Source organism: Lichenostomus cassidix, chromosome 11 (genome assembly GCF_008360975.1).
Source record: "Lichenostomus cassidix isolate B80296 chromosome 11, HeHo_3.0, whole genome shotgun sequence".
Lineage (NCBI taxonomy): Eukaryota > Metazoa > Chordata > Aves > Passeriformes > Meliphagidae > Lichenostomus > Lichenostomus cassidix.
In genome coordinates, this window is record NC_139492.1 from 6,633,514 (window position 1) to 6,652,744 (window position 19,231).

The window sequence follows — 19,231 nt, forward strand, 5'->3', positions numbered from 1 at the left end:
ACCACCAGGACATACGGAGCATGCGTTGTGCACATGCTAATGCTATTAATGACTTCCGAGAAATGATTTGTATAACCACTCCTATCCTGAAGAATGTAATTAATATTCATGATTTTACCTATAACTCTGTGTCTTTGGGGTACTGAGGTGTGTGTGTTTGGTGGAAACAATCCCCACACATCCGGTGCACCGAATAAAGCAAATACCCACTTCTCTGACTTGGTCTCTGAAGTGTCTCTGAGCTCGATTGGGGCGAATCACTCTTTTCTCCCCCCTTTCTGTTTATGTTTGATAGATATTTTTGTTTCTGCAGGAATGTTAATTCTTAATTTCATGATGTATCATGGGCTTAAGAAAATTGAATTTAATAAAGGCAAAAGATGAATGGCACCTTTAAAGGTCCCAACACTTGTCTTTATTAGCAGGACAAACTGCAGGATCTCCAAACACTGCTTCTCTCCAAATGAAAGTTTAAATGAAAAGTACAGCAGTGTCACAGGTTAAATTTCATTGCAAGACTGGCTAACGTCGTTAGTGAGGAGTGGGGCTGATTTCATGGGGCTGGTATCTGTTGCCTTTGATACCAGTGGAGCAAACACTGCCAGAGACTGGAAAAATCTCTGCTTTAGGAAGTGTGCAGATAAACAGCCTTTTGGGAAAGGTTCTTTACCGCTTGCTTCAAAAACTGACCCAATAAGCCCAGGAGAGTGTCTGCACTTTATCCTAAGATGCTCAAGTTGCCTCTGGGGTTCCACTCCTGCTCCTGGCTATACACTTCTCACAGACCTAAAGTAATTCTGGATATTGTTAAATTTTCCACATTTTTTTAGTATGGTTTTTATTTCCCTCGTCTCTCTTAATCCGACCCTCCTGGAAGTGCTTTTTGCCTTTGGTTCTGGAAGGTGAGTGACGCCTTTGTATATCAGATCAGCAGCAGGCTGTCTTTCAGTCTTGCTTTGCATCCAGCCGCTTGATGGCCCCTGAGGATGTTTCTGGTCCTTTAGGACACATCCTGGCATTGCAACGCAGCCCTGCTGTGAAATCCAGCTGGTGTGTCCCTGTCTGGAAGGGGGAAGTTCATCTTCCCTTGCCATGGGCTTGCCTGCTTCTATGGTCACCCTCTGGGTGGGATGCTGATCTAAGGGGCAGTGAGATGCCCCAGACCAATTTGAAAGATGGGATGGTGTTATCCCGAGGTTAAGCCTGGCTCTGTTATGGCAGCCTGTCCATTGACTTCAAGCTTTGCAGTCTGTTTTCCTTCTGAACAGAAAGTTGCTGCTTTCAGAGCCTATCTGTGGTGGCCCTTTTGAAGGGACGATCAGCTGTACCCAGCATTTCTTACTCTCTAATGTTTCCATGGGTCTTCCTGGGTGGCTGAAGCTGGTGAGTTTGGCTGCATCACAACAGGCAATCTGGCTGATGCTCAAGTGTTTGGCACGTGCCTTCTCCTTCCCTTACAGCCCCTGGGTCAAGTTTGCTCTTTCCTGGGAAAACTTGGTGACTCCCAGTGGGGTGGTATTGCTGTGGGGAATGATGTGCTCAGCCATCCACTCTGCCTCCCCCAGCGTGGCATGCACAGGGTGTGGTACAGCTGACCATGGGGAAATGCTTAAGCCCTGCATCCTGTGCAGCTTCACTGCTCAATGTCTACACATGGGCACTTCAACACTGTTAACACTTTATTTTATTTTTTCAATTTTTTTCTAACTTTCCATCTCAACAGCATGTACTCTCCATGTGTCCTGGTCTGGGCTGTGCCCCTGCTGCGCTGGGGAGCTGCTCTGCTGTGTCTGCAGGAGAAACACCATGGGAATTGGGTGTTTCTCCTGGCTATTCAAATTATCTGTTGTTTCCATTTACCCACCCAGCTTGCCATCCCGCTGCCTAGTGGGGTGGTGATGTCATCAGCTCATAAGTGTAACCTGATGATAATTTCCGCCTGCAGGTCATGAGGGCTGCAACCACGGTCCAAAAAAGTGTGTTAGTTCTTCTGCAGCAGCTGCATTTTTCACATGCTAATTTTACTCACAGGAGTTGGATTTTTTTTCATTTTTTATTATTTCTTATTTGTCTCTTCCAGATGTTTTCAGGCAGTTTTTTTTTTTTGTTGTTAAACTAATTCCATTCATGTTTTAAAAATTTATGAAAACACTAATAAAAATGTCAAAGTGGTAAAAATGTTAGCTTTTCCTCTGCTTTGATTAAATTTTACAAACTGTTTTTGAATATTAAAAGGCAATATTTTTTTAAATTCTCTCTCCTTCTCTCTGTTTTTCTCCAGAAGTGATTTGAGAGACTTGTTGCATGATATCACTCAGCGGGCTCATTTGCACTCCAGAACCTTGGTGCCATGGATCTCTATTAAATAACGTAGCCAAATTATTCTTTAAAGACACCAAACAAATTGTCACTTCTCCTCTTACATTAAACAGGAAGGAAGAAAGGGAATGGAGGAGGCGGGTGAACACAAAGGATTTTATCGTTTTTATTCAGTGGGCAGCTTTTTTAATTTCATGTATATTTTTTAATAATTGAGAAATCCATCGCAACTGGATTTGTTTAAACATTTTATTAACAGGTCCATGTAAATTTTTGATTGCTGATTATTCAAATGAACATTCTTCTGATGAAGGAACATTTTTATTTCCCTATCAGCATAAATTGGCTACAAAGAGGAAAATGAAGCAGGGCTTGCTACTGTGCTGTATCCCATAGGGATGGATTTGGGGGGAGCTTTCAGCTCCTCTTTTCAGTCTATTGGAGGAGGGCAGTACTCCTCAGCTTCTCCAGAGAAGGAGGTGCTTCATGCAGTAGTCCTTGTGGTCTGTCTGATGGTGTCCTCCAAAAGGATGGTGGGCTGGAAAGGTCGAGACTGGTCTTGGGGAGGGCACAGCCCCTGCGATGTCCTTGCTAAACAGATGTGAGCCCATTGCGAGTACATCTCCATGTTCCCTGGGTAGCATATATGAGTGGTGCAAGACCACCTTCCTTACGTTCAGCTTAGTCAGTGATGTGTGCAGCTGCAGTGCTGAGCACAGAGCCCTCCTTGCTGCCCACCCCGACTGGGATGAGCATCAGCACCGTCCTCATCTATGCTGCCAGTGTTGGACGTGCTCTGTGCTTCAGGACCACCTTCCCACTTCTGCAGAGCTTTGTGTTGAGTTTATTTTTGTTTGGGACTATCAGGCCACCTTGCTAGATGGGATAATTTCCAGCTTCATTTCTCGTTTTTGTTTGAATGAACAGCTGCTTTTCTTTTTGCTCAATTCAGGAAATCATCGAATTGCCTATGCTGAAGCTGAATGGCAGGACAATGGAGATCGAATCCACCTTTCACATGTATGTTCAGCCTGTGGTGCATCCCCAGCTTACGCCCTTCTGTACAGAGGTAAAGTGCAAAGGTTCCCTGGTGCTCCAAGAGTCTCTCTGGGAAGCAGGTTTCCATTGCACCAGGGACTGGGGTCGTCTCTTCATGGTGCAGCCGCAAGGCAGTGTGTCATGCCAGCCTTGAGTTAATGACAAGGAGAATAATTTTTTGTTACTGCAGTTGTGTGTAAAGACCTCAGTTTGGATTCATAAATAACTACAGCTGTGATCTGCTAACTAAGATAATTTTATTTACAACTAACAAACTTCTAACTGGGTGACCACCAAATAAACACACTTGTGTTAGCTGATATTCAAAATCCTGTAACCTCTTTGTGAGCTCTTGTGATTTTGCTGTGCTGCTCTGTGGTGGGGAAGGTCAAAGAGAGCATGGTCTGATGAAAGAAAATGCTGTATGGATTGTGGTTCAGAGGCTCTAAATGACTCTCCTGTGGGCCTGCATGGTGGGATTTGGTGAGTCCTTCAGAGTGGTAGGATAATTAATGTCTGTATTTTAAGACTTCCTTTTCGATGTTGTGCTTGTGGACCACTTGATTGCTGGGGAAGTGGCCTCTCTTTACTTGCTTACTCTCATTGCCAAGAACAGCTGCTCTTGAGCTGTGGCCATGTTTCCTCAGATACAGAATGAAGGTGGTAAATGCAATACCTGAGAGTTCAAATGAGTTGAGGGGCAGGGGCTGAGTTTTATTGTTGGTTTTGGGGTTTTTTGTTGTTTTTTTTTTTCATTCAGCCCAAAAAGTTAACTGTTTTTCCAAGTGCGTTCTTCCTCCCTGCCATAATCATCAAAAGAAAATTTAAGTTCCTTTTGCTTTGGACTTTTTTTCCTGTCGGTCCACTGGTTCAATTTTGGCCAGCTCAACGACTAAAGTACTGACTGTGGGAATCAGTGTATTCAAGTTCTTTATTCTATCCCTGTCTTGTCTAGGATCATCAACACCATGCTGTGTTTTTCCCTACCTCTGTGGCTGCAGGCTTAATTCCTTGGAGGGCTTATGCCACCTGTACTAACCTGATGAAAAATGACTCCTCTGTGTTAGGTGGAGTTCCCTCCAGGACCAACCAGCCCCTTCCATATTTTCACATTGTAAAAACAAATACTTATTTTTATTCTCCTGTAACTCAAAACCATCTGAAGGTATTTTATTTAAACTTAAAAAAAAAAAGTCAAAGCACAAAAAACATTATTCCCCAGAGAAGAGCTTTCAGAAAGCTATAAATGTTGAGAACAGAGGGTTATAGTGAAAATGGTTTTGCAACCTTAATGCTAGAAGGCTGGACAACTACTTTGGCTGTCCTTATCCCCATGAGACTTGCTGGACATATGCTTGTACAAATGTGATAAATTGAAGTTGTAAGGGTCCGGCGGGGTCCGGCCGCCTGGCCCCAATGAGCTCCGGGGCTTCGGGAGACCTCGGGGGCCTCACCTGGCCCAAGCTCTCAGCCCTCCCGGCTGTTCAGCTCTGTCCAGAGGCGGCTGCGGTCAGCCTCAGTGTTCCCAGGGTCGCTCCTTGGAGCGGCAGGGACCACGCGGCGGAGGCGGGTGCCTGCCGGGCAGGAACGCCGTGGAGTCGCTGGTCGCTTCCCGTGATAAAGAAAGGGCGACGAGCTGAGAGTCAGCAGTGTGCAGTTTATTAAGGAGAAGCGGCGCGGGGGAGGCACACTGGGGGCTCTCGGGTGGGGCGGTCCACGCAGCTGCCGGGCGCAGAACCCGGCGGGGCTGGGGTCGCGGCCACACCACGCCGAGAGAACAAAGGGAAGGGGTTTTTAGGGGGAAATACGGGGTTTCCCGGGGAGGAACAACAGGGGCGGAGCCAACGGGGCTCCGGGACAACATGAGGGACAAGCGGGGGAGCAAATGAAATATAAGTAGGGAGGGGATTACAAGCAACTCATGGGGGAAGCCCGGCAACAGAACATTCTAGTGAGGGCAAGCAGCGGGGGCGGTGCTAGGGGCGGGGAAGCGGACTTTAAACCAATAAGCTTAGGAAAAACTTTCCAGGGGAGGGAGAGAGCGGTTTACGGCCCGGCCTCCTCCGAGTCCCAGGCGATGGCATCCTCGGCAGTGTCCCCGTGGATTACGCCGACCGCCGGCCTCGGGGACTCGGGATCTGCAGCATCGGGCCGCCGCACCCCCACAATAAATCTCACAGCTTGCACCTGATCTTTGCTAAAGACAATGTCATCTTCTAGAGCTGAGCCCAAAATGTCCACCTTGCAAATCACCTAAATTCTGGAGAGAAGTTGTTTCATTAACTCCCACCAAAACTCATTTTCCTGGAAATCTCTCTATTACATCCTTTCCTCCATTGCTAAAGACTTCTGCTCTGTTCTTGCACAAGAGTCTGCATGACTTGCTTGGTGTGTGCTTGTGGTTCAGCTTGGTGAGCTGAATGGAGCCACTGGCCTGCTTCAGCCTGGGGACATTCTGAGGTTCTCTGGATGATGACCTTGTGACCAACAGTCAGCCCATCTAATGCTCCCATGCTGCAGTGCTGGTTTCTCTGTCTTCTCTTGCTCAGGGGGGTCTGGAGTAGGTGTTTGTGTCTCCTGCGTGGAGCCTTGAAGCAAGCAAAGCTCTGTGTGTGTGTGTGTGTGTGTGTGATGGCTGTACTTTTGCAGGAGTCCAGGATGGGCATGGGTGTCCCAGGTCAGCATTCTGCTGAAGACTCTGCTGTGAGCCTCCTTGAGCTGTGGCTCAAGGCCAAGTCTGGCACTGTGTCAAGAGGTGGATGAAAATGGGCAGTACTGAGGCCAGCAGGCAAAATGATTGTAGAACCCCCGCCTGTATCAGTGGTATGAAAAGGTCCCACTTGTCAGGTTTGGCAAGTCCTCTGTTGTTAACAGCACGGCTTAGGAAGTTGGTTTTAATCCTAGCCTTGACGTCACTGGTTCCCGGTCACACCCCCACTGTACCCCTTGCTACTTAGTACCCAGCATGTCCCCTGTCCCTCCTGGCTTGGCAGTCCCCCAGCCTGTTGCAGGGGGTCCAGGAATGGGATCCTGCTGGAAGTGTAACTGGGCTTGTTCCTGGGGCCTGTGTCTGGGGCTGAGTTTGAAACCCTGCCCTGAGAGCCACAGATGAGCCTCACTTAACAGTGGGGTGCTGCTAGGTATCACCTAAGTGCAGGGATCACCCCTGCGCCACTGGTGTAGGTTCCCTTGAGACCCTAGGGACACAGCCAGGATGTGCTCTTGCAGAGCTGCTGCCTGAACTGCTCCAGCACTTGTTATTGACTTTCTGCTGGTTTATGTTTTCTGAAAAATACTAATTTTGCTAAATGCCAGTAAAGGGCTTTGTCTAGGCACCTCTACTTACAAAGGGTGAGATTTATTAGCCTCTTTGTCTACAAAGAAAGACCAGGCCTGATTATCAGATTGTACACCAGAGACAAGTGCTTAGGTAATCAGCAAACTGTCTTGGAGTAGAAATATGATGGTTTTCCAGATAAACTCTCTAGGAAAAGCAGTGGTGTTGACATTACATGGGAGCCTGTCTGCTGTGCTGCTTATTTCCCCTCTCCCCTCTGCTCACTGCCTTTGCTAAGCAGTAGAACTGCTTGGTGTAGACTCTGTGTGGAAGGGTTACTGGGGATGCTTGATATTACTCCTTGGGTCTGGCTTACCTCTTCCATCCTTCCCTATTGAAAACAACATCACAGCATGGGAAGGGTGTCTGGAAGGGTGGAGAGCTTGTTGCCACCCTCAAGACATCCCTTTGCTTACCTTTTGGTGTGTCTGTGCTCTGCTCTGGCTGCAGGTTGTTTCTCCAACTCCCCATGCCAATGGCCAGGAACATGTCTTCCAGTGCTGGCTCACTCTAAGACCTCATCTCATCCCCTTTCTCCTGACCTGCTTCTGTAAGAGAACAGGTTGTGAGCCTTGGTTATGGTGAGGGGTGAGCTGAATGTTTAGGCGGAGAAGGTAGAAAGTGCTTGCAAGTTGTTAAAAGCTGTTATTAGGTGTATAAAGCTCATCATGTCCTTTTGGAAGATGCAAGTCATTTGTCTGGTGCCCAAGAAAGTTCTTGACAGGAGCTTAAGGAAAGGTTCCCTCTACACACAAGGTGCTTGTACAGACTTTTTCATGATACATTGCTCTCTTTTTATGATTAATTTTTATTGATTTTTTTCCCTGAAGGAATAGACAATAAAATGCAAAAATATACAGACCTTATGGCTTGCTTGTGTTCCCAAGTACCTCATGCTTCTTGGGATCACCAGTGAAATTTTACAATTGTGCAGTTTTATGTTTTTATACTTTTTCAAAGCTACGAGACCAGATAATCCTGCAGAGATCCAATGCACTAGGTTGGATAAGACAGATGGACATAACTGATAACAAAAAGTATCAGAAAGGATGAGAGAGTAGAAATCTGGTCCCGCTTGAGCACTCTCTGGCCTGTATTGAAATGTACACATGGAGCAGGTACATTCCTTTGTATTCATGTGTGTGATTCTTGCAGCGTGAATCTTGTTTGCACATACTTGGCATTATGTCCTTGTACAGACAAGCTGGTACCTTGCTTGGCATGGCAGGGAAGGAGAGAAGGAGTTTGGGGCAAGAGTAAGTAGTGACTCTTGAAGCCACCTCTGCATCTGCCTTCATATCCCTCCCTACTCCTGATGGGAAATGTCTGGATGAGGTCATTATACCCTGTCCTTCCATGTCATCAGGGGTGCAGTGCTCTACAGGTATAGTCCTGAAGGTGCCTAGAGTGGTAGAAACCATTTGCATCAGTACTGGCTGAGACAGTGAAAGGTTGCCTGTCATCCTTAGTACAGAAGACTTGGACCTCTTGGAGCAGGTTCAGAGGAGGACCATGAAGATGAGCAGAGGGATGAAACACCTCCCCTGTGACGAAAGACTGGGATCTTTGGGGTTGTTGATCTCAGAGAAGAGAAGGCTTCCAAGAGACCTTCTTGAGATCTTTTAGTACTTAAAGGGGGCCTATAAGATAGACTTTTAAGCTTGGCCCCATTGTGATAGGACAAGGAATAAGGATTTTAAACTAGACAACTAAGTATACAGAAGAAGATTTTTATGTTGAGAGTGGTAAAACAGTGGCACAAGTTGCCAGAGAGATTACATTCAAGATCAGGTTGGACAGGGGTCTGACCAACCTGATCTAGTTGAAGATGCCCCCACTCATTGCATGGGGGGCTGGACTGGATGAACTTTAAAGGTCCCTTCCAAACTAAACTATTCCATGATTCTGTGTTCCCTTCCGAACACACCTTTCAGCCACTTCCAGAGATTTGGGTTGAGCTGCTGTCTGAGAGGCAGAACCAGCACTTTGCAATAGGTGAACTGTCAATCTCTGCCAGACAAATGCATGGAGAGAAAGATGGCAAGAAAAGCAAAAAACAAGCCAGTGAGCTTTAAAAACTGCTCCAAAGAGCCACGTGTTAATTCTTCAAATCTATTTGCCACTCAGAGTATGGAAGTCTGTAGGTAGCAGCTGTTAACCCAATTAAAATACAGATTAATATAAAAACAGTTTCTGAAATATAAGACAGTGTCTGTGTCCCTCCACTTCCTTAAAATTCCACTTCATAATGGCTTGATGAACTTGAGAAACACACCTAGAGGAGCTCAACATTCTTAAAATTAAAATGCTTTCCCTAAAAGGTATGTATTGCCATTTCATGGGAGTCACTATGAGAAAATAATCTTTCCACTTACAGTTTATTCAGTGAGTCAGGTATTTGGTATTCATTAAATGTAATTACAGTTTAATTGGAGTTTAATATCTTTTATTTTTTCATCTTCCAAGTTTGGTGCTGTAAGCCAAGCAGACAAAGAAATTGAGAGATAGACGCCATTTGGCTTCCTTCAGTTGCCATATATGTAATAAAGCAGAGCCTTGTGGTTTGTGAGAGGACTTGTGTTTTATGAGCGGGTTGAGCTGGTCTGTGTTGGAAGAATTACTCCTGGGTGGTGGTGGGGACATCAGCATCTCTTGACTAGATGCTATGGCTTCCAGAGGCTTGGATGCTTTTAGGTTGTGTTTGACCTTTATTTTATGAAGACATGTGAGATGTGTAGCTTCAGAAAAGTGCCATATGAAGTAAAATCCCATCGTGTGCACTTGTTTTAATAATGATTTTTTTAATTACTTGGGTGCATTGATGGCAAGCTACTGACCTCCGATATTCAATATGTTAAAAGAGAGTTTTGTCAGTTAGAAGGCAGACAGAAAAAAAGTCTATTTTCCATGTGCCTCAAGCTGTCCTGGGCAGACACAGGAAGAGGCTGATGACACTGCATCTTTTAATGCATGTGTTTAGCTCTGAACTGCCAAGCAGTCTGGGAGTGGTCGGTAGGAGTATCTGTTGGCAGGACCTGTTCCAAAGGAACTTCCTGGAAAGACCAGACAGGGTTCTGGAAGGAAGTGCTTTGTTGGGGAAGATGAAACAGGAAAGCCTTATAATATAATTGCCTTTATGATTACCTGGCAAAAGATGCTCTGAGTTACTGAACAACTAGAAAACAATGGTATAGCCGACTGAAGGTAATCCCGCTTCTTGATTGAACAATACCCTCTGCCTGCAAGCAGGTCCAAGGGTCAAAGCAGACCCTGCCTGCTTGGCAGAGGGTCCAAAAAGCAGTTTTTAGAGTTTAAAATATAACCCCGTATGGTAATGCAATGATTCTTATAGGTTGTATGTAAATGTTGTAGGATTTGTAGCTTGTTCTAGATTGGTTAATGAGAATTAGAATATTCAACACAGAAGATGATTTATTGTATTGTAAATGGCAGATCACTCTCTTGCTTTTGTTCTTGCTCCTTTTTTGCTTCTCTCTCTCTCTTGCTTCTCTGACCTGCTTTGAGCTGCGTCTTGCGGCTCTGGCAGGTTTCTTACACCCACGCTCTTTCACAATAAACCCTCATGCTCTAAAACCCAACTTTAGAGATCTTTTGTTTCTATTGAGACTCTGAGCTTTTTGCCCCCTTCCACCAGCACAGGCGCCTGTCTGTAGCCTCCAGGACTGAAGGCTGAACTCTTAATTCAAATTCAAATTGTAGGTAACAGCTCTGGCCTGATGGCTTATCAGCTAAGCATGCATTTGAAACCAGCACAGAAACAACTGAATCATCCTATGAAGGACCTTCACCTTGGAGGGGGCTTTGGGGGTCTCCAAAGACCACCAGGATATACGGAGCATGCATGGTGCACATGCTAATGATATTAATGACTTCCGAGAAATGATTTGTATAACCACTCCTATCCTGAAGAATGTAATTAATATTCCTGATTTTACCTATAACACTGTGTCTTTGGGGTACTGAGGTGTGTGTGTTTGGTGGAAACAATCCCCACACATCCGGTGCACCGAATAAAGCAAATACCCACTTCTCTGACTTGGTCTCTGAAGTGTCTCTGAGCTCGATTGGGGCGAATCACTATTCCATCCTCATAACCAAATACCACAGAATTAAATCCTACAGTGCTTTTCTGCAAATTTCATTCCATTGCTTTACATACAATTTTAAACTTCTGAGGAATGCTGTGATGGACTATGGGAAACTGCACATGCTGGCTGCCCAGCTCAGGGGAGGGTGACTGGGTCCACTCTGGGTCTCACTTACCAGTACTGGTCTGTTTGGTTCATCTAACACTGAAATTTTGGTGTCACTGATAGCAGAGGAATGTCCAGAGACCTTGGTAGTTACTACTGCCTGTGTACATCAAGGCAACACTAAAACTGCTGAAATGCATGTTGAAAAAGGGCATCATGCTGGTGCATGACACTGTTTCCCAAGTGGACGCTTCCATGCTGAGAATTTGCTGTTTTGTGGTGTGGGTAGTAGCCTCAACTACATTTCTATGTTTGGGATGAAGTTGTGCCCTTGCCTGTAGCTGGGGAGCTGCCAGGGTCACTCTGCTGTGGCTGGTTCCTCAGCAACACCCTTGTGGGTCACAGGAGCATGTTTTGGTTGCAGAGATGGGCAGGAGAGTAGACCTCTGTAATGATCTTTTGAGTGCTGCTCTAACGACTGCTTTCTGTTTGTCTCTGTTTCAGCTGACTGGGATTATTCAAGGCATGGTGGATGGGCAGCCAAGCCTCCAGCAAGTGCTTGAGGTAAGCAGAGTAACCTTTTGTTCTCGAACTCTGACCTCTGGTCCTGTAGTCCCCTCTTCATCTCTTTCCCTGCACCCTCCCCTTGCTGAGAATCGAACCGCGTAATTTGACTATGATTACAGCTTCATTAGAATAACATTTGCTGTCACATTGGTGACACACTGCTGAGAGTATTGAACCATTGATCTGTCATCTCCAGCTGTTCATGTCAAGGGTGCTGACGAGATATCCAAAATCCTGCCAGTAGATAGGAGAAGAGGCGATTCTGTCTTGAGCCAGTTTTAAAGCACCAAGACATTGCTCAAGACCACTGCTCCTGGAGTTTCTGCCTTCATTTCTTTTCCCCTCCCTCAGCACTTTATTAAATTAATTTTTCTACCTATTTAAATGCTCAATAATACATGTAGTATAGAAAGAAAATGCTTCTGAAATCTAATCTGAAGGATGTGCGAATGCAGATACAGTTCTGATAATACCATCTGCTTAATGTGGAATTCCTAGAGCATTTAAGGCTTAATTAGCTTGGAAGTATTCCTCCATCAATAGCTTTTGTTGGTAGTCAGATAGTGAAAGAAATCTCCTCAAGCAGAGTGCACTTGGGCTGCAGGTTGGTGCTCGATGCATCGTATCTGTCAGGATTTCCACTGCTGTGTTACTTAATCGTTTCTAATCAGAATAATTGCAACAATTGCTTATCTGAGGAAATCAAATTAAAGGCGTTAAAATCCTCCATGGAGACAGCACTTGATGGGGTGCTCGCATCAGGGAATTTTGAAAGGTTGCTGCTGCTGTCCCCAACTCTGGGCAGGCTCATGTGAGTCTGGCTGAGAGATCCTGTCAGCCCAAGGGAGTGTGGCTGAGAGGCTGGATGCTGCTTTTCCAGGGACAGCTTTACTCAGAGGGCTGTTGTACAAGGGGTCACAGAAAGAAGCGTCGACCCCTGGCAGGAAGGGCTGTGGCAGTGACATGAGACTGAAGACAGTGCTCTGCAGAGGTGACATCTTGTATCCATGCAAACCCCCAGCTCTCCCTCTGCTCTCCAGAGAACATATTGCAGCCTTGCGTGTCCATAAACATATGGATGCCTGTGCCTGTTTCCCCAGGAGGGAGAGCCCTCTTTGCCTGGATGGGCATGTAGATGACTACTGGGGTATTCCAGAAAATGGTTCGCTCTGTTTTTATGGAAGCTTCTTAGAGTGTGGAAACACTTGCATAGAATTTTTTTTATTTGGACAGAAAAGGTGTTCATATAGCAGCATATTTCTAGGTTAAAATGAGATTCAGGTAAGGCAGCTTCTGGGGCATGCTGGTTTACTCAGGAGTGAAAGGTGTCGAGCAAGGGAAGAGAGGAGGGATTTCTCTTGCTCAAGCATTGAAAATGCTGCTAGTGAGGTTGCATAATAACAGCTGGTTGCCTACCACTGCAAGATTTGGGGCCTGTCATTTGCTAGTTTTAGCTGAACTAAGTGTCTATGCAGGGCTTTTAGTCTAAGTTAATCTTAGACTGAGGCAGAGGTGGATTGCATCCTCCAGGTTAACGTGGCCCATTTCTGAAGAGGACCCAGAACATCTGTCCCTATGGGAAGTTGATCAGGAATAGTGGATTCACTTTAAATCCACACTACCCTGAACAAGCACCTCTTCAGAACTGTAAGAAGGGAAAAGGGATCCAGCCTGGAGAGGACAGGGACACCTGGCTTTGCTTGTTACTGCCACACAGTGTGTGTACCCAGCCCTTCCATTTCCCCCCCTTTCCTACATCCCCCTGGAGCTATATGAATTAGAGTATGTGAGAAATGCTGCAGGGGAGGGCTGCCATCTCAAGATACCTGTCTTTTCTCCTCATTGTGGGGGGACACAAGTTATGCTCCTTACGAGCCTTTTTGGTACAGGGAGAGGAGAAATGCCAGGTAACAGCACAGTTGTATCATCCTGTTAACGCTGCACAACTTTCATCCCTCCACAAGCAGAGCTGCTGTGGTGTCTGATAAGATCATCTCTGCTCTGGTTGCCTGATGTCTCCTATCAGAAATCTTCAAAGGTCCAAACGTGCTGTTGTTGAGGTGGCAAGCAAAGAGAGAAGAGAGAGAGGGAGAGGTTGGATAAGATCACAATTTTCTTCTCTCCTGATTGCAAGCAGCTTATCTGAGTTTAACTGTTGTGGCTCAGCCTGTTTCTGCAAAACTCATCCCCTTTTCTTGCCTTCCTTTCAGATCCCAGCGTCAAGTTTATTTTTGTGACCTGTGGAGACTGGGATTTGAAAGTGATGTGAGTATGGAAGGGGAGGAAGATTTTCCTGGGCTTTATTGCGCTGTGCATGCCTGTAGTGCATACGTCTTGGTTCTTGCAAGCTTCCAGCTGTCCCTAGTCATTGTTTCTTAGGGAAATTGTTTGCCATGCCTAATTGGGAGTGGAGGGTTGTTTCAGAAGACAGGTGGGTGCTGGGCATGGTGCAAGAACACTGCTTTGGATATTCCTTATAGTGAGTGAAGCCTTTCAGAACCCCAAGAAAAGTTTAAACTGGAGCTTTGTGATGTTTTTCCTTTTATCCAATATACTTTCCAAAGGGATGGGTATTTCTGAGTGCATACAAAGAATGCTTCTTTTGTATACCCAAACCAAGTGATGATCCTTAACTAACTTCCACAGGCAAGACTTTTTCTGTCATCTTGGCATGGTAACTTGATGTGAATCACAGAGTAGTCTTTGGAACAGAATACAAGCCAGGTTTGACGTGCTCCAGTGGTGTTCTTATCATTAAGGTCATCTTCATCAGTTGGGTGAATATCTGTCAAGTACCAGGTGGGGACCTGTACTGGGATCTGCAAGTGTCAGTATGTGCATATTTTGTTAGGAAAATAGCTAGACCACCAACCTAAAAATGTTATTATAAGAACAGAGCTAAACGTCCAAAAATTAAATTAGTTCAATCTCCAAAGTGTTTGCAGATCAGTGTCCTGTAGTGCTGAATTCCCTTGGATTTGTATAATCTTGCTTCAGCTTTTCATTTCCCTGCAGTGCTGGATAAAGACTCCTGTTGTTATCACACCAGTAAAGAATGGGCTTGACACATCCCATCCTAAACTGACAGCCACAACTCGTTAGTAGTGTTACTTGGTTTTCACTGTGACATTGGTTTCCCCAAGTTGGAAGCCTAAATAAACTGCACGTAGCCTAGGAGCAATCAGCACCAGTTCTTCCCTGTTGAGTGGTCTTTGCAGAGTGGCAGCTCCTTGCCTTTTCTTGGTGTGATTAGTGAGACATGAGATATGGGGACCAAGGCTCAGCACAAGCACTAGTGGAGATGAGAAATTGGCTCCAGACAGAGACAGAGGAGCGGTATATGAACTTTTGAGTCAAAATCTGAGTCTCTGCTCAGTCTGTGTCCAGAGCTGGTATATATTGTAAGTTCTTGTGTTAGTTGCTTAAATTGCGAGTGAGTCTTATTTTTCTTTATATATCATGTTTAAACTTCTGTAAGAGGCCAGCACAAACAGCTGCTGTGCTAAACTTCCGTTTCTCATCTGTTCTATTTTCTCTGTTCTTTACTCCTGCATTGCTGTTGTGAGAGTCCAATTTACAACTTTGGTGATGGTTGCGAGAAACAGTTATCTTTGCTCCAAGCCTGTCTTTCCATCACTTTCACAGTGGGCTGACAAGATTCTCAGGTAATGACATCCTAACTTGGTGTCCATATGGAATGTGCAACCTAGATGTGTTGGGTGGCTTTTTTTTTTCTTCAGAGCTCTACAGTGGGCAAATAGAGGTAAAGGTGAGCCCCATTTTTGGTGAGCCATAGGGGTTGTGGGGTGAGCTGGCTCAGAAGGACACACTGTTCTGGAGTGGAGATACACAATTCACCATTTGCAATGGTCTCTTGCATGGATTGTCCCTCACTAGTCAGCTGGAAAAGAAGACTCCACTCCTGGCCATGAGGTGGTTGCGAGTGGTTCATTTCTCCCTCTTCCTTTTAAAATTTTTTTTTAAACCATTAACTTCAGAATTCAATCCCGAAGCATCTCCAGGGCAAAGCAGAAAATACGTTTCGTGTTTCCAAGCACATGGATAGCAGGAGTCTGGCTGCAGCCGCCTGGTGAGTAGCACATCACACTGCTCCATTGCCGATTGGGTGCTGCAGCGTGTAGCGTCACATCTGATTAGCACCGTGCCAGTGGATGAGGCTTGAGTGAGGACTCCCTGCCAGTCCTGACTTGTCTCATTTCCCATTACTTTTATCCGTCACCACAAATGCCGAGTCTCCCTCCTGAACTAATTAAGTTTGCGTGTGTTTAGACACATTGCCAAATAGGGTTTAGCAAAGCAGAACAGAGCATCTCTTTTTAAAGAGAGAAAGCGGAGAGCTGAAACAAGGCTGCTCAGACAGGGAGACAGAGCCTCAGAGACATGGAACATCCATGAGGTATTCCAGGGAATCACCCCATGCTTCCCTACAAGACCTGCAGTATAGCTGATGTACTTTGCTACCATGTTGAGACCACACGCTGGGCAGAAAAGGCATTGGGGCAGTAGGAAGGGAGGCGGTGCTGCTTGTCCACATTTGGAGGAGAGTTGGTGGAAGCATTGCATGGTAGAAACCCATCTGGGTTCCAGAGGAACTGAGGACAATGAGGTGAATGCAACGCTTCCTGGCTTAAGAAGCCACCACTTGTGACAGGTCCACTCCTAACTCTGCTCTTTCTTTTCTCAGCTTCCTTAGTAATGACAGCTGCTTGCACAGCTGCAGTCCTCTTACCCATGTCTTGAGTGGTTTGGAGTTCTGTCCTCCTTTGTCCTTAGCTTGGCTGGTAAATCATGCAGCCTTGTTCCTGGCTTCTCCAGCAGTAACCTGGGCATTTAGTTTGGATTCTGTCTGCATGTGCTGTTCTAGAGCTGAGGCATGGTGTCTTCTGGACCGGCCTGTCCACTGTGAGGGCTTCCAGTAGGTGCCACTGGTAGGTGCTAGGGAGGCACACTGGGATGAGCTGTGTGAAGTGGCTGTAACAAAGAGGAGGAATCTACAAGCCTGTCAGTGATGGATGTAGGGATAAGATGGGGAAATTGCCCTCTCTGAGCCAGGAGTTGCAATATGTGTAGCACTTTTAGCTCAAACAAAAGCACCGGAGGAACAGCCATGGTCAGGGTACTGCATTCTGCTGATAGTGTCTAGCACTGCTGAGCCTACAATATTCAAGGTGTAAACTCAGCTGCTAAGGATCAGTAAAACCTCTGCTTGGCTCAGGGATCTTCAGGGAATGAGGCACTGTGTGGCTACAGACTTCATTGCTCTTGAATGCTGGAGCTTCCTTGGAAGATCACAGATCTGTTTGTGTGTCTTCTCTTAGACAACAGGGAGGACTACTCACAAGGAGCTGGGTGCCCAGAACCAGACACCAAGCACCTGGGAAGGGCTTGTGGAGGTTTAGCGTGAGTTGAGGTCCTTGGCCGTGCTACCAAAGGCTTTGTCATGAGTGTGGTGCAACATCAGAAGGAGAGTCCCTGTTGGAGGGATTTGATTGCTGCTGGAAAGAGTCCATTGCATGAGAGGGCTCCTAAGTGGAGCACTGATCCTCTACTGGCTGCACTTGGATCAACCTGCTTTCAGTGCTCAGTGTGTGTGAACCAGGCTGGAGTCGGGGAAGACAGCAGCTCTCCTGCCAGCCCTCCCCTTCCCTCTTGTTAAGATGCAATTTCTTTAATGAGGAAAACCTCTTGAGTAGGAACATCACCTTTCTTGAAGGCTTGTCCTGACAAGGCAGTTCAAGCTGGCAGAGTCGCATATCAACTTCAGCAAATATCAGTCACTCATTGCAGAGATTCTTCTCCCCCCCACCCCCCAGCAACACCCCTCATCCCCAGACAAGGGAATGAATCACACTTCTGCTCCTGAATACATCATGACAAGTCGTGGTTCTAATGAGAGAGGGCCATTCATTCTGGGTGGAAAGTTCCCTGTGTCGACTCAGAAATGTTATTAATTAAAGAAAGCTACCTGAAGCAAAAGATAAAAGGAGCACCAGACCTGCCAAGCTAAAATATGAGTGGGGATACAGCCTTGTTAGACACACGGTCCTCGGGCCTCCGCATGCTCAGTGGGAGGATTCCTTTAGCCTGTTGCAAGGAGCTATAGTCCAAGTTTAACAGCTCTAGGGATGGATTCAGATGTGTAGTGTGCTTTAGTGCTTGGACCCCATCCTGCACCTAGGTTGGAACTTGTGGCTAGCACAGGTTTTTCCCATGAGAAGTTTTCTTGTGTTTTGTAAATAAAGATAAAGTTTGGATGTTGTTGGAACAGTGTCCCAGAACTTGGGCAGTGCAGGCCTGGCCAATCAGGCCTGGGGGAAGGCTTCTGACTGACCAATCTGGGTGACTTTTGAGAACTCTATATATGTGATGAAATCAAAACAATAAAGGTCATTCCTTCTTGCCACTGAGAACTGATGCATTCATTACTCTGCTAGCTGCTCAACAGCGACAGGAACTGACACTAGTCATTAAGCAAATAGCATTGTTTGGCATTGAGTGGTGAGGGTAGCATGCCTCTGAAGGGGCTGAGGGAGCTGCTGACTGCAGGAGATGGGCTTAGTGGAAAAGAGGGTAGTTAGTATCTGCCAGAGTTGAACCCTTGTAATATAAGCTCTTTAGTGTAGTTTATCTCTGCTGAAATGTCAAATTGCTTTCCTCTGTGTGTGGAACCAGTTTGTGGGCTCTTAAACACAATGTGAATTAATCTTGGCAATGAAAGAGGCATTTTTACCATGTGTTCGTAGCTACAGAGTTGAGATACGGTGAGGTCCATTGGTTAAAAGTCATGTACCGTCCCCTGCAATACTGTTACAGGTTTGTAAGCCTGCTCTTCACCCTAAGACCCCTCCTGATAGGTCCTTCGGGGCTGGGCACGCCCCGTTCTTGCCGCCCTTTTAACACCGTGCAGAACCGGGCCCGGGGCTTCTGGATTTCGGATTCTAGGCGACCTCATCCTTTACCTCGTCCTCCACTCCGTGTTCCTACAATAAACCTTCTAGAATCCCAAGTGCAGGAGTCAACGCCTCTTTTATATTTACCGCTTTCTTAAAGCGCTACCGTTCTCCTGGAAGCAGCACTCTCCTGATTGCATCATCGCGGCTGCGCGCCCGGTCCATGTTCAGCATGGCTAGTCGCCTTTCCGTTGCTGCTTTTGGGCGGCTGGCAACCTTTCAGGGATCAAAGCAGCAAAGGGTGAATTAATACCTATTCTTTCGTGACCTTTCTCAGGTTGATATTTCAGCTCTAAGAATTCCTTCTGGGCTGAATTTGGCCCTGGGGACTGGAGAGGATATTTTTATGCAACTTCCATCTCTTCTCTAACACAGGTTAGATATATGTCAGCTCCAGTGTGGGCTGTAGAATCTTGGGGTGAGGAACTTCTCCTTCTCTGCTGTTTTCTTGGCCCTCAGCAAAATGAAGTTGAATCTCGCCAAGAAGTTACTCAGTCTTGCATATATGGGGACACTGCTATTCTTAACACATGTGTTTGAGGTGGTGCTTGCCAAAAACGAGCTGCAGCTTTTAATGGGAGTCTTGGCACTCGCACGCAAAGACCAGCATTCACAGACTGCACACAAGTGGAGCTGGGTACCTGTGTTGGGATCTCTCTGCTCAGAGTCAGAGACTCATACAAATCAGAAGGATTAAAATCCCAGGTTTCAGTTGTGAATTAAATCAGACAGCAGATCACCTGCATTCAGAAATTGATTTTCTTCTGGTTTTGCCTTTTTTTTTT

General features: G+C 46.0%; 1 protein-coding gene and 1 long non-coding RNA gene across 2 annotated transcripts in view; both read left to right on the forward strand.

Annotated features, from left to right (window-relative positions):
• Positions 1 to 19,231, forward strand: part of LOC146432142 (bone morphogenetic protein 15-like) — a 136,571-nt gene that overhangs the window by 93,716 nt on the left and 23,624 nt on the right. The gene's annotated exons all lie outside the window — the stretch shown is intronic.
• On the forward strand, positions 3,276 to 13,062 carry LOC146432147 (uncharacterized). The gene is made up of 3 exons (XR_014854406.1): positions 3,276 to 3,388; positions 11,413 to 11,472; positions 13,006 to 13,062. It is a non-coding gene; the product is annotated as an uncharacterized LOC146432147 (long non-coding RNA).